Source organism: Eretmochelys imbricata, chromosome 1 (assembly GCF_965152235.1).
Source record: "Eretmochelys imbricata isolate rEreImb1 chromosome 1, rEreImb1.hap1, whole genome shotgun sequence".
NCBI lineage: Eukaryota > Metazoa > Chordata > Testudines > Cheloniidae > Eretmochelys > Eretmochelys imbricata.
The window spans coordinates 291238012-291254209 of record NC_135572.1 but is presented as its reverse complement, the minus strand read 5'-3'; the positions used below and the strand labels follow the sequence as shown (position 1 = coordinate 291254209).

The 16198-nt window shown below is 42.5% G+C and overlaps 1 pseudogene; it reads right to left on the bottom strand.

Moving 5' to 3' along the window:
• LOC144277952 (zinc finger BED domain-containing protein 5-like) overlaps nucleotides 1–10422 on the bottom strand; it is an 85915-nt pseudogene extending 75493 nt beyond the window's left edge.
• Between the last annotated feature and the right edge of the window lie 5776 nt (nucleotides 10423–16198).

Genomic DNA, 16198 nt, shown 5'->3' with positions numbered 1-16198 from the left:
TTCCTCCATTCATTGAATAGGGAACCTAAGCACCATACTCATTTAATTCAATCCCAGCAATTTTCTAGGAGTTTATAAGTTAGGTATGGCAACATCTGCATCACCACTCTTAAGTTCCTTTGTGAATCTAGCCCATAGAATCATAGAATCATAGAATATCAGGGTTGGAAGGGACCTCAGGAGGTCATCTAGTCCAACCCACTGCTCAAAAGCAGGACCCATCCCCAATTAAATCATCCCAGCCAGGGCTTTGTCAAGCCTGACCTTAAAAACTTCTAAGGTTCTAAGGAAGGAGATTCTACCACCTCCCTAGGCAACGCATTCCAGTGTTTCACCACCCTCCTAGTGAAAAAGTTTTTCCTAATATCCAACCTAAACCTCCCCCACTGCAACTTGAGACCATTACTCCTTGTCCTGTCCTCTTCCACCACTGAGAATAGTCTAGAACCATCCTCTTTGGAACCACCTCTCAGGTAGTTGAAAGCAGCTATCAAATCCCCCCTCATTCTTCTCTTCTGCAGACTAAACAATCCCAGTTCCCTCAGCCTCTCCTCATAAGTCATGTGTTCCAGACCCCTAATCATTTTTGTTGCTCTTCGCTGGACTCTTTCCAATTTATTGACATCCTTCTTGTAGTGTGGGGCCCAAAACTGGACACAGTACTCCAGATGAGGCCTCACCAATGTTGAATAGAGGGGGACGATCACGTCCCTCGATCTGCTCGCTATGCCCCTACTTATACATCCCAAAATGCCATTGGCCTTCTTGGCAACAAGGGCACACTGTTGACTCATATCCAGCTTCTCGTCCACTGTCACCCTAACGTCCTTTTCCGCAGAACTGATGCCTAGCCATTCGGTCCCTAGTCTGTAGCTGTGCATTGGGTTCTTCCGTCCTAAGTGCAGGACCCTGCACTTATCCTTATTGAACCTCATCAGATTTCTTTTGGCCCAATCCTCCAATTTGTCTAGGTCCCTCTGTATCCTATCCCTGCCCTCCAGCGTGTCTACCACTCCTCCCAGTTTAGTATCATCCGCAAATTTGTTGAGAGTGCAATCCACACCATCCTCCAGATCATTTATGAAGATATTGAACAAAACCGGCCCCAGAACCGACCCCTGGGGCACTCCACTTGACACCGGCTGCCAACTAGACATGGAGCCATTGATCACTACCCGTTGAGACCGACAATCTAGCCAACTTTCTACCCACCTTATAGTGCATTCATCCAGCCCATACTTCTTTAACTTGCTGACAAGAATACTGTGGGAGACTGTGTCAAAAGCTTTGCTAAAGTCAAGATACAATACATCCACTGCTTTCCCTTCATCCACAGAACCAGTAATCTCATCATAGAAGGCGATTAGATTAGTCAGGCATGACCTTCCCTTGGTGAATCCATGCTGACTGTTCCTGATCACTTTCCTCTCATGTAAGTGCTTCAGGATTGATTCTTTGAGGACCTGCTCCATGATTTTTCCGGGGACTGAAGTGAGGCTGACTGGCCTGTAGTTCCCAGGATCCTCCTTCTTCCCTTTTTTAAAGATTGGCACTACATTAGCCTTTTTCCAGTCATCCGGAATTAAGTGACTTGCCCAAGGTAACAGAGGAGGTTGTAGCCAGGAATTTAATTCAGGTTTCCTGGATCCTAGTTCCATGCCTTAATAACAAGAACATAAGACCTGTCACACTGGATCAGATAATGGCCCATCTTGCCCAGTATCCTGTCTCTGAGAGTGGCCAGTACCAGAGCTTCAGAGGGAGCGTACAGAACAGAGCTATTACGGGATGATCCACTCCCAACTTCTGGTAGTCAGAGGGTTAGGGTTGCCCCAAAAATTGGGTTGCATCCCTGACCATCTTGGCGAATAGTCATTGATGGACCTATCCTCCATGAATTCTAATTCTTTTTTTAACCCAGTTATACTTTTGGCCATCACAACATCTCATGGCAATGAGTTCCAGGGTTAATTCTGCACTGTGTGAAAAAGTATTTCCTCTTGTTTGTATTAAACCTGCTGCCTATTAATTTCATCAGGTAACCCACTGGTTTTTGTATTGTGGTGAAGGCTACATAACACTTCTTTATTCACTTTTTCCACACAATTCACGATTTTATAGACATTGATCATATCCTCCCTTAGGCACCTCTTGTCTAACCTGAAACAGCCCTAATCTTTTTAGTCTTCCTCATATGGCAGCTGTTCCGTACCCTTGATCATTTTTGTTGTGCTCCCCTGAACATTTTCCAGTTCCAGTATACCATTTTGGAGATGGAGTGACAAGAACGGACACAGTATTCCAGGTGGCTGCACCATGGATTTACATAGTGACATCATTATATTTTGTCTTATTTTCTATCACTTCCCTAACACTTCTAATATACTATTAGCCTTTTTGACCATTGTTGTGGATTGAACCGAATTTTTCAGAGAACGATCCATGGTTTTGCCAAGATCTCTTTCTTGGGTGGTAACAGCTAATTTAGAACCCAATATCGTTGGGATTTTTTTTCTAATGTGCATTACAGTAGAATCTCAGAGTTACAAACACCTAGGGAATGGAGGTTGTTCATAACTCTGAACAAAACATTATGGTGTTTTCTTTCAAAAGTTTACAACTGAATATTGACTTAATACAGCTTTGAAACTTTACTATGCAAAAGAAAAATGTTTTTAACCATCTTAATTTAATGAAACAAGCACCGAAACTATTTCCTTACTTTGTCAAATCTTTTTTTTTTAAACTTTCCCTTTGTTTTGTTTTTTTTAGTAATTTACGGTTAACACAGTATTATACTGTATAGTATTTCTTTCTTTTTCTTTCTTTTTTTTTTTTTTTTTTTTTTTTTTTGGTGTCTGCTGCTCCCTGATTGAGTACTTCTGGTTCCAAATGAGGTGTGTGGTTGACTGGTCAGTTCGTAACTCTGGTGTTCAGAACTCTGAGATTCTATTGTACTTTGAACTTATCAGCATTGAATTTTATCTGCCATTTTCTTGCCCACTCACCCAGTTTTCTGAGACCCCTCTGTAGGTCTTTGCAGTCTGCTTTGGACTTAACTATCTTGAATAACTTTGTATCATCTGTAAACTTTGCCACTTCAGGGTTTACTCCTTTTTTCCAGTTTATTAATGCATATGTTGAACAACCTGGTCTCTATACAGAGCCTTAGGGGACCAAGCTGTTTGCCGCTCTTCATTGCGAAAATTGACCATTTATTCCTACCCTTTGTTTCCTATCTTTTAATTGGCTACTGATCCATGAGAGGACCTTCTGTATGGCTACTTAGTTTCCTTAAGAGCCTCTGGTGAGGGACCTTGTCAAAGGCTTTCTGAAAACCCAAGTACACTGTATCAAATGTATCACCCTTGTCCAGATGCTTGCTGACTCTGTCAAAGAATTCTGATAGATTGGTCAGGCATGACTTCCCTTTACAAAAGCCACATTGACTCTTCCCCAAGAAATCACATCTATGTATTTGATAATTCTGTTCTTTACTATAGTTTCTACCACATTGCTGGTACTGAGTCAGGTTCACCTGCTTGTCATTGCCAGGTCACCTCTGAAGCCCGGTTTAAAAATTAGCGTTACATTAGCAACCTTACAGTCATCTGGTTCAAAGTCTGATTTCAGTGTTAGATTACAGGCCACAGTTAGTAGTTCTGCCATTTCATATCAGAGTTTCCTTCAGAACCCTTGGGTGAATACCATCTGGTGCTGGTGACTTTTTACTGTTTAGTTTATCAATTTGTTCTAAAACCTCTTCTATTGACGTATCACTTTGGGACAGTACTTCAGAACAGTCACAGAGAAAGAACAGATTTCCTCCCTACAATCCCTGCTTAGGCACCTAAATAAAGGTGGCCTGATATTCAGAGGTGTTGAGCACTCACAGCTCCTGTAGAAATTGTGTATTTAAGGACTTAACTTTAAAAACCCATGTTTGAAACATTGGTCTAAATCCGGGGTGAGCAAACATTTTGGCCCAAGGGCCACATTGGGGAATAGAAATTGTATGGCGGGCCATGAATGCTTACAAAATTGGGGTTGGAGTGGGGGAGGGGATGAGGGCTCCGGTTGGGGGTGCGGGCTCTGGGGTGGGGCTGGGGATGAGAGGTTTGGGGTGCAAGAGGGTGCCCTGGGCTGGGATTGAGGGGTTTGGAGAGCGGGAGGGGATCAGGGCTGGGGCAGGGGATTGGGGCATGGGGAGAGGCTCAGGGGTGCAGGCTCTGAGCGATGCTTACCTCAAGCAGCTCCCGGAAGCAGTAGCACGTCCCTTCTCCGGCTCCTACGTGGAGGCACAGCCAGGCATCTCTGCATACTGCCCCAACTGCAGGCACTGCCTCTGCAGGTCCCATTAGAGCACTGGAGGGGGCCATTGGAGCACATAGGAGCCGAAGCAGGGCCATGCCGCAGCTTCCGGGAGCTGCATGGTGCGTCCCCCGGGGCCCCAACCCTGCATCCTGGCCAGAGTGGGGCTGAGCCGCATGGTGCGGCCCCCGATCCAGCGCCCTGGCTGGAGTGCTGTAGTGGGGCTGAGCCGCATGGTTCGGCACTCAACCCAGTGCCCCAGCTGGATCGGAACCGAGCCATGTGGTGCAGCCCCCAACCCAGTGCCCCGGCTGGAGCGCCAGAGTGTGGCTGAGCCGCTGGTGCAGCCCCCGACCCGGCACCCCAGCGGGAGCTTGTGGGCCAGCTTAAAACAGCTCGCAGGATGGATACAGCCCATGGGCCGTAGTTTGCCCACCCCTGGTCTAATTGCTTTCCTGATTTCAAATCTGAAATATATGCCTTCTTTAAAAGGTGTGTGCATGTAGATTCACAAACACATGATAATTGCAAACAGTACATGTAAAACATTAAAAATATAATTAATAACCACTGATACTTATAGGAGCCCACTTCAATATCTTCCAACAGTAAACAACATTCTACGTTGCTCCCGAGGGCTCATCTAACTTGTAGATCTTGATTAAAGATCAACTTTATTGATCTTTTCATACTGACATGGTGTTTTAGCTGCTGACACAGAGATGCCCACTGTATATATGAACGTTGAGAGCATACTAAGTTTTTTCATAAAAACTTTTCATAAAAAGTTTGTTCACCCATTTTTTCATGTTCTCTGTGTATATATATATCTTCCTACTGTATTTTCCACTGCATGCATCCAATGAAATGGGTTTTAGCCCACGAAAGCTTATGCCGAAATAAATTTGTTAGTCTCTAAGGTGCCACAAGTACTCCTCATTTTGTTTTGGTTTTTTTTGCTGATACAGACTAACACGGCTACCACTCTGAAACCTGTCACTGAGTTTAATGTCTTTCTCCCCATTCATTATGATCAGAAAGTGTTTTGCTAATTTATACTGTAATTTGTTTCCTTCTGCCACCTGGTGGATATTATTTGTAAATGCAATGGCATTATGAATTACCGCAGAATTTAAGGCAACTTCTTGTTCTGTTTTATTGTGACTTGTCTGATCTTCTCACAGCACAGTAGTGCCTCTGGGAGAGCTTTCGATAATGAAGATGGTGTGGTGTATATCACTGTTATGCTGCTGTACATTTTATGGATTGTGAGAGGTCAGACATAAAAGTTCATGCTGAAGTGTGGACACCCCAAGTTTTGAATTGCTCCTGAAATAGAGCATGTTCAAAAGAGTGAACATTCTGGAATCTGTTTTGCAGGATATCCAGCATTTTGAGAGAGATTAAATTCACCATGCACCCACTGCTTTACTGCTATATTATTCCACTGAAACAGCTTTGCAATAAATCAAAGGTATGTTCTGATTTCAGGAAAACATTGTAAAAGTCATAAAAACTTTAGTATTTCCTTTCTCTAGTAAAAATACAAATTCATTAATTTTTCTTAGTGCCTTCAGAAATTTACTTACTCTCCCATCCGCTAAAATCACACAGACCACCTCTGGGATGGCAGAAAGCAAGGAGTTTAGTTCAGGGATAACTGATTTGCTAAACTACTTCTTTCTCTCTTGCTTGCTTTCTCAAATTTTATTTTGAAAGAGGCACAGGAACAAAATAAAACTAAATTGGATGTATAATTATATAAACACAACGGTTGGTCATCAAAAAGGTATTTGATTTAAAATCACAGCTCTGGGGGAAAGTATTACAAATTAGTTGTTCCATTTTATACAACCTAGAATAATTAAGTTCTGCCCCAGCACCTGTCAGTTATAACTCATTTTGAGGGGCATTTTATTCCCAACATTCCTCAGAACATTGTTATCCCCTCATTTTTAATGCTGAAAATTCTTTGCATTAGAAATAAAGAATTATGAATCTGAAAGAGTCATTTACACTACAAGAAGGAATCCAGCTGTGTTTTAATTTTCCTGCATTAATTATTTTTATATGTGCTATTGTGGGTGTTAGACACACATTGTGTCCCACTATTTGGGCCTGGTATGTTGAGAGAAATGACACACACTGTTACAGAATTCCATCCATACTTCCATATGAGATGAGTCAGAATAACCCAAAGTTAATTCTTTCACCTTTAACAGGAACAGAGATCTCAAGTCTGTTTACGCTGTAGTACTCTCCCTTTCAAAATGGAACTGCTAACAAAAAAGACAGACCAAAGTCCCTAGAATCCAAAACTCATTGAACTTAATTATTTTCCAGTAAGTCAATTTTATGTCTTTTAATGAAGTAAGATACAAACATCTGTTAGAAGTAGAAACCCGTGGTGATTTGAAACCCAGCTTCCTTCCGCACAGTGTGATTCCATTGTGATGAGCAGTTGCATTTGAGTTCAGATTTAACTCAAGCTAGCTTTGACAGGTCTCAGCTTCAGATAAGAGAGTTTTTTTTCTCTGTGGAATTGATACATGATTAAAATTCTTTATCAACACATTTTTAAGAAAGGGAATGTTTTAAAAGTTACATACTGGTATGTAGCCTGATTTTAAAAGAAAGATAAAATCATTGCTACACTGAAAGGAAATTCTTCATTTCTGTCTTCCAATATCTGCTTAATAATTAACCAAGAATTACTTTACCAGCTGTGTGTAATTTACTTTTATGCTTAATGTGTAAGATTAAATTGTAAGCAGATGGCCTCTGAGAGGTAAAATCCTAAATTAAGCTTATATATTGAAAGTAACATGGTCAAATATTAAAGTGTAGCTAAAAAAGATCTTTGTGTGTGTACGGACTTACTTTCTATAAAGTTAGAATCACGGGGTGCATAACTGACCAGTTTTGCTCCACACCCCTGGAGTCTTAAAATTCCATGTGTCCTGCAAGGGATTGTTCTGCTGCATGGAGTCATTCCTATTGAATAACACTGGATGAACTAAAAACATCATCTGCATACTCTCCTCAACTGGACAGATGGGATAGTAAGATGTAGGGGCACAGTTTTCAGTGATTCTGGGCACTTACAACTCCATGTGGAGTAAATAAGAGCTGCTGGTACTCAGCACATCTGAAAAATCAGGCCCCCTGATGGTGTTTTTAAATTTATATTTTAAATGTTCTGCCCCTTCCTTTTCCTAGATGATCCCTGCTGAGAGTTGCTTCCTCTGAATCCAGTAGGGGGCAAAGACAGCAAGAGAAGCAAAGGGTCCCTGCAGAGATTCAGGCTGCATTTTCTTCCAATGGGAAATTTGCATCTGTTTGTGGGGAACTGAATCATAAACATCACCCTGGATGGGGAGCTTGGAATGGAAAGCAGGAGGAATAAGACTGGCCCTCAGGGGGAGGGAACGGTGGGAGGAAGAGAGATGTTCCTCTGTGGAAACCCACTGGGCTCATTCTCTCCATCCTCCTCAATCTTGGAAGTAAGTAACCGGGGAAGTAAGTGTCATGCTGTCTGGAGTGGTTCATGACTGTTAGTGCCTACCTAACGAACTGTTCTGAAAAGCTGTATTTTGTGGGGGAAACATCATGTTGTCATTACTCAAAGTAGCAACAGCAGCATATTCTGTGACATTATTCAAAGAGATCAATACCTTCCATGGTAGTACCTTAAGGACTAATATAGATTCATGGCTGCTCAGTTCCTAGAGAGCGCCTCTTCCTGGCAACCCACTAGGACTAGTATGAAGGGAATCCAAGCCTGTGCTGAATTCCTGGGGTATTTCAAGCTCCTGGAGCCTGATTGGAATCTAGCCACTCCCCAATCTTGGGATCCCTAGGCACGATCTTAGGGCACAGGCCTTCTATCTGGCATTTCCCTCTGAGTGCTGAAACCTTCTTTTGAGCCACTAAGCCCTCCCCTGGGCTCAGTGCTTACCCTTTCAACTCCCTGATACTTGAATGCATCCCAACGGGTGTGAAGCTTCTGATGTATAAGTTAGTTCTCTCAAGGGCACACAGCAGTGGGGAAGTAGTCAGCATGCACACACACTTTGTACAGTCCAAGACCTTTACGCTCTTTTATGCGTAATAGTGTAAGGCACAAGAGAATCATCATGGTTGGCGATCCCTCAAGGTTGAGGATGATCTTTCACCGGTTTTATTTTTCATGGGTCCTTTGGTGACTGAGGAGTCTGCTCCTTGAGCCACAGGCTTGTTGGCACACTTTGCAGGTGGGGTTGGAAGACAGAGTTGGGCCATGATTGCTGCATGACAGTTGTATTTACTTTCTTTTCTGGTGTTTCTGTGACCATGGCAAGGCAAATTTCCTCAAAAGTGGTCGTGCCTTTCTGACTAGTCTTTGCCAGCTATCCCTATCCTGGGCTGCTGGCCCCCAGTGTGTGGTGTCAATGCCACATCTCTTGATGTTTATCTTGAGGGTGTCTTTAAAGCATTTCTTTTGGCCTCCCCATTTCCTTTCTTTGGTGAGTTGGGAGTACAGCAGTTGTTTTGGTAAGCATACATCAGGCTTGCACACACATTGCCCGCTCCACATCAGTTGGTGCTGGGTCATCAGGGCCTCAATACTGAAGATGTTTCTATGATTCTATGTTGGCTTCTGTGAGGACACTGACATTAGTGGGATGATCCTCCCACTTTATGCTGAGGATCTTCTGAAGATAGTGCTGGTGCTCCAGGTTTTTTATTTTTTCACAGCTGTAGGGGAGAGTTGGGATTACCACTGCTTTATAAACTAAGACTAGTATGTGTTCTGATGTTGCGATTGTTGAACGCCTGGCAAAAGTCTGCCAAAGGCAAAGCTGGTGCAGCAGATTCTGTGCTAAATCTCGACATCTATGTCTGCCCTCTGTGAGAGATGGCTGCCAACATAGGCAAAGTATTCTATATTTTCCAGTTCTTCTTCATCAGTGTAGATCTTCCTTGTTGGGTCTGATGATTGACTGGAGACTGGCTGGTGGAGAACTTTTGTTTTGCCGATGTTCAGAGCCCTAGGCTTTTGTAAGCTTCAGAGAAGCTGTTTGTAGATCCTCCTTTGAGTGTGCAACTACAGCACAATCATCTGCATACTGAAGTTTGGTTATTGTTGCTGATATTTTAGTTTTGGCACGGAGACAAGAAAGGTTGAAGAGGTTGCCATCAGTCCAGTAGTGGATGCCAACGCCCTGTGGTAGACAGTCTTGGGTTAATGTTTTCATAGCTGCTAAGAAAATGGAGAAAAGGGGGGGTGCCACTACACAGCCTTGCTTTACCCCAGTTCGGATGACAAAGGGCTCAGAGGTAGAGCCACTGCCCAGGATGGAGGCAGTCATCTGGTTGTGGATGAGTCTTACAATGCTGATAAATTTGCTTAGGCAGCCAAAAACTCTGACATGATTTTCTACTGAGCCTCATGGCTGACAGAGTCCAGGGCTTTGGTCAGATAGAGAAAGGCCATGCACAGCTCCTGATATTGTTCTTGACATATTTCCTGGATCTGCCTGGCTGTGAAAATCATGTCGGTGGTGCCTTGCGATGGTCTGAAGCCACACTGGAAGTATTTCCTTTGCAAGAGGGAGCAGGCAATTCAGTAAGATTCTAGCAAGTATCTTCCCAGTGATGGACAGGAGGGCCATGCCTTGATAGTTGACACAGTCGGCTCTGTCTCCCTTTGTGAAAATGGTGACAAAGTTACCATTATATAAGTCAGAAGGGATTTCTTTGGTGTGCCAGATTGAGGAGCAGCAAATGCAGCTTGTTATTGAGTGTTTCTCCCCCCAATTTCAGTACTTCAGCTGGTATGCCATCAGGACCTGGTGCTTTATTGTTCATTTGTTTAATTGCTTTGCAGGCCTCCTCAGGTGTTGGTGGATTGTCAAGAGTTTCCCAGATTGGGTGCGGAGGGATGGAGTCCATGGTGTCATCAGTCACAGTCAGTTCTCGATTTAGAAGCTTTTGGTAGTGTTCATTCCAGCGCTCTTTGATGGATTTGTTATCTTTATGAAGGGTACTACCATCTTCAGGGCTCAGAGGTGTGAGGCCACATGAGCTTGGTCCATACAGGGTCTTTGTCTCACAAAAAAAGTTCTGCATATCATGTCTGTCAGCGCATGTTTGGATTTCTTTTGCTTTGTCCTCCCATCATTTGTTTTTGATTTCTCAGATCCTCCTTTGAACTTCAGCTTTGAGCTGATGGAAAGAGCTCTGCTTCTGATGGGATAGTGGTTGGTTTTGCCAGTCGCAGAAAGCTTTTCTCTTCTGGCCTGAAAGGGATGTAATCTCAATGTTGTTGTTGTCAAACCAGTCCTGAGGCGGCAGGTAGCAAGGCTGATGGATTCCTTGCAAACCTCATGGATGGTCTATTTTAGGGCTTCCCAGTCTTCAACACCTGTGTTGTTATTTCCAGGTGTGCATATGGCCAGTTTTTCCACTGAGGAGTGTTTGGAAGTTCTCTTGGTGCACTGAGGATTTAAGTCTTTGGATGTTGTATTGTTGTCTGTGTGATTTGGATTGCTTTCTATGTTTTGGTGAAATCCTGATGGACATGACTGACCTTGCCGGGCGGTGTTCAGTCCAGCAAACATCAGCGCCTCTCATGACATAGGTGATTTGGACATCTTAGATCCTGTGTTCTTACAATGACATAGTCTAGGAGGTGCCACTATTTTGAGTGGGAGTGTTGCCAAGTTTTTTTGTACTTGTTGCTTTGTCTGGAGATTGTGTTTGTGATCACAATGTCATGCTCTGTACATTTGCTGAGTAGAAGGGTGCCACTGGAATTGGTCTTGCCCACTCCTTCCTTCCCAATGGTGCTACACCATACATTAGAATGTTGGCCAACTCTTGTGTTAAAGTTTCCTAAAAGGATTATCTTATCTGTATTTGGAACGGATGACAATATTTTATATAAATGTCAGTGTAGAAGGATTCTCTGTTCTTCAAAATACAGATCATACAAAACAATAAAAATCTGAAATGACAATATTCCTGACTTTCTATCTCACCCTTCCCTTGTGAATCCTTGGGGAACTATCTAGGTCCAGGAAGATAGGCAGGCAAGGTGTCCCCTCCTCATTCAGGCTGTTGCATGCTAGCCACTCTCTCCCCTTCATGGAGCCTCTTCCCAACTTCTGTGACTTTGCTCTCTCCTACCCCTCACTTCCTTTTCCTGTCTTATATACAGGCACTCATTATACAGAAGTTTTTCAGAATACAGCTTCACAAGATCAAACAGAATTTAGGGTGCTACTAAATTCACAGTCCATTTTTGTCAATTTCATGGTCATAAGATTTTACAAATAAGAAATTTCATTATTTCAGCTATTTAAATCTGAAATTTCACAGTGTTGTATTTGTAGGGGTCCTGACCCAAAAAAGGAGTTGGGGGGGGGTGTTGCAAGATTATCCTAGGGGGTGTTGTGTTACTGCTGCCCTTCCTTCTGCGCTGCTGCTGGCGGCTGCGCTGCCTTCAGAGCTGGGCATCTGGAGAGCTGTGGCTACCCGCTGGGTGCCCAGCTCTGAGGGCAGAGCCACCAGCAGCAGCAGCGCAGAAGTAAGCATGGCATGGTATGGTACTGCCACCCTTCCTTCTGCACTGCTGCTGATGGGGCACTGCCTTCAGAGCTGGGTACCCAGCCAACAGCTGCCGCTCAGCTCTCAAGGCAGCACAGAAATTAATGTGGCAATACTGTGCCCCCCCCTTAAAAAATCCTTCCAACCCCCTTGCAACTCCCTTTTGTGTCAGGACCCCCAATTTGAGAAAAGCTGGTCTCCCCCATGATATCTGTGTAGTATAGGGTAAAAGCACACCAAAGACCAGGATTTCAAGGAAGGAGCCCAGATTTCATGGTCTGTGATGCGTTTTTCATGGCTGTGAATTTGGTCGGGTCCTAATCATAAGTTATACAAATATAGCCCCAATTCCTCACAGTGGCAGCCTTGGCCATTTTGCTATGTCTACAGATATGTCAGGTGTGTTGAACATATCTAAGGGCAGCATGTATTTCATTTCTAGTACACTTCTACATCTAACCAAGTCTAGAGTAATCCAAAGTGCTGCCAACAACCATATACTAACGCCATTGTTGCCATCTCTTAGGGGGCAGCTGAATCTTTTTGACTTGGAAGACCTCCTTGCCTCTGGTATTTATAATTCATTTCCAGGTAACTGGTGTGCCAGGCTCTTCATTGCATTGTAGCAAGGCTCACAAATCTTACACTCTGCTGCTGATTTATCAATCTCCTCAAAAACAAAAGCAAATTCAATTTCACTACACTTCGGAAAAGATCCCATAACCTCCCACTCTTTTCTGCCATGGTGAGCGTTCTATGCCACCTTTTAGGAGGCCCCCAGCACTTACAAGGAAAGGGAAAAGTATTAATCACATCGGGGAGGAGGTAAGCAAGACAGGTTTAAGACTTATGTTGGTGATGCTGAATCCATGGCTTTCATTTTCTGTCTGGTCCTGATTTTCAGTTTACTGCCATTTGCCACTTCTTTCTTTCTTCTAAATATAGAGGATCCTAGAGCACTCAGAATTTCTCACCACTGGCCCCTCCTTCTCCTGTGTTAAGGCATAAGCTCCAGATAGTTCAGACTGTGCTGGTTTTCCTCTTCTCACCGAATAAAATAAAGACAATAACTTTTAACAGGGCTGTATCTGCAAGCAGAAAACAAAGAAATGAAGACAGTGCAATTGAAGCTGAATTACAGGTCTCTCTCACAGCTTTTGTTAAAAGGAGAGTTGCGGGCACAACTTGATCAAATTAAACCCATAGAAACATCTCAGAATTTAACCTCTCACCTTGAGTTGCGGTCACTCTAGTGACGTGATTTCATTGTGTGTCACAGCCACCAAAGTGACTGTGTTTGTGCATGTGTTGTAAACAAGTAGACACAATTGGGCCTGTGTCTCTTTACATTTGGAACTTTTTTGTACTGCTGTGGAAGCCAAAGGAACAGTGCACATTGTTCTGTTACCATAGTACTGCTCCCATTACGCAGTGCAGCTCTTTTTTACTGCACTCTCATTTCTGCACCTCATCCTAGTCCCAGTGTAAATCTGGAGTCACTCCACTGAAGCCAAAGGAGTCATGTCAGAATGAGATCGACACCTGGGCTTCCAGCTGCATGTACTAGCAGAGAATAATCAAAAATAGCACAGTGGGTAAAAGCAGCATACTAGCGGTACGAGTACAAGTTAAATCTATGCTGTCTTTTTCAGTCATTCCCTTCAGTTTAGTGGCTGTTTCTCTCTCCAGGTTTTCCAATCTTTGTCCCCTTTTGTCTGTGGAGCTGATTTATCATTTACCACTAGAGGGCACAGCACTAACATAAGCACAACAATGGAGCATATTTAATATGATTTTGAGCAGGGGCATTTTTCTGTGTAGAAATTTGGGATCGGAGGGAAAGGGGAAGCATGATCTCACAATAAGAATAAGAAGTGCAGGCTCAGGGCCTGAGGAGAAACAGAAGAGTTTACAAAAAGCTTTTGTAGTGAATAAGTTAAAAATGGAGCCACACAAGAAGCCTAGTTTGAGATTCCTAAATATATGAAAATCTAGCCTAGTTATCTCTTGCCAGACACCATTTATATTGGATATGTGCCTATCTAAGGGCGGGGCGGGGGGAACCCTTTAAAACCAGGTTGCAGCTATGCAAGGAATCTGGCAAATTCAACATTCATGGAAGTACAGGCTATATGGGGCCCTATTTATACTACATAACAAACCAGGCTGCATAGTACCTGTTTAGGCTTCAGTACTGCATAGAGAGAGAGAGAGAGACAGACAGACAGAATTTCAACACATCATGAACCTTGGCTTAAAACTCAGACTCAAACTTTGACACCTTTAAAGCAATCATAAATATATTAGGATACATAGATGTGAAGGCCAGAAGAAATCATTGTGATTACACAGTCTGAGGTGGGTGAGCCATGTCAGTCAAAAACATTCAAACGATCATAAACTTTTGTCTGCTGTCTGAACTGAAACAACTTAAAATTAGGGCTTAGTAAACAGGTACAGATAAAATAAAAACAAACCCAAACCCTTGCCTCAAACTTGACCTGAACAAAAATATGATACTTTTATGACATTTGAAATATTTTTTATTCTAACATCTCCCATTATTATTCATTTTATGCATGTCTGAACACGGCAGCTGAAGCAAGTTTGCCAAAGTACCATAAGAAAGATTGATCTCATGATGTTTCTGGCCTGACTGATGAAGTAAATGTTACATCTCACACAAAGGGCTATACTTGTGAAATTTAGAACTCAATTTTGTGAACCCAAGAAGTTCAGATAAGGTTGGAACCGAACCTTTAATCCATCTATCACTAATTTCAACTCTTTCTAGAACAGATGGGTTGGAATAACCAGTGACATGCTAAAATCCAGAGTTCAGTTCAGGTACATTGTGGACTTGTCCAAAAGCTTCTTTGTACAGCTTTGGTCTAGATCTGAGTGGGCATCTCACAAGAACAGACGGTGCTGTGAAATTTCCATGACTTGCTACCTTCACCCAGATTGGAAATGCCACAAGAAGAGCCTTTCCTGCCATATTTCATTACTTTGGGCTTGCCTAAAAATGAACACTTCGTTTTTGACAGGCTGGGATGTAAGTCTACCCGTCACTAGCCAGCACACATAGTGTTGGTATGGACCCTGCTGCCACACACTCTAAGCCCCTAGTGCACTTTGAAATGAGAGTTTCCAGTCCTGGTTCTGGACAAAATCAGGGAGTACAGAAAATAAAGGAGGGGAAAGAAAAGAATTAACTGAACTTTTTCAAACCCCAAAAACAGATTCAGTTTGATATTTGGGCAAAGGTTCGGGTTCTCTACATATTCATAGCATGTATAGTATGAAGGGTTCCAGGAGTGTTTTATAAAAGCTCTTAATGGTCAGTATTGAAGACTGTTTCATTAACCAGCATAAATAGGACTCCATGTATTCTGTGACTGACTGAGTTTGAGACGCCTTACACATCTGCAACCCTCTTCTGGGTGGACTTTCTATCACCAACTGAATATCTCCCTATAAATAGCCAGTAGATACTGCAGGATTATTAGTTAATCGGAGATGTACAGGCATGATTATACTCTCTGCTGCAGGGAACAGCATTAATATTACTTTCATCTACAAGGAAATTAACATGGAATATATCAAAATAATTACATTTTTTCAAGTTTAAATCACGTAAAGACAATTTTAATGAAAACTCTCTCTATATATTACTACACTTGAAATGTGTGAATAGTAAATGACTCAATTCATTATTCTTCATCAATAATATATTATTCTAAGTGCTTCTACCATTCTTTGCATTTATTATTTAATCATGGCTTGGAGGTGAGTTATTTCTCAAGATTCTTTCCACTTGAAAAATCAGACTTTAATTTTGTTTTATTTCAACTTCCCCTCTATCCAACTTCCACATCCTCCCCTTTCCTGGAGTCCTCAAAAATAACACAGTAGTTGCCATTGCAAATTAGTGGATTTTGCAAATCAATACATTAACAAATAGCCAGAACAAAAAAGCAAGGATCATGCATCACAAAAATGTATTTTTATCATTCGTTTTGATAATTGTGCTTTAGTTTTCGTTATTTGTATTGAAATTATAAAATGTTCTAGTAAATGTACAATACAATTTGTTACAGAATTGTTGTAGAATTTATTGTAGAATTTAACAAATTCTTAATATGAGACCTCATTGCCAAGAAGGCCAATGGCATTTTGGGATGTATAAGTAGGGGCATAGCGAGCAGATCGAGGGACGTGATCGTCCCCCTCTATTCGACATTGGTGAGGCCTCATCTGGAGTACTGTGTCCAGTTTTGGGCCCCACACTACAAGA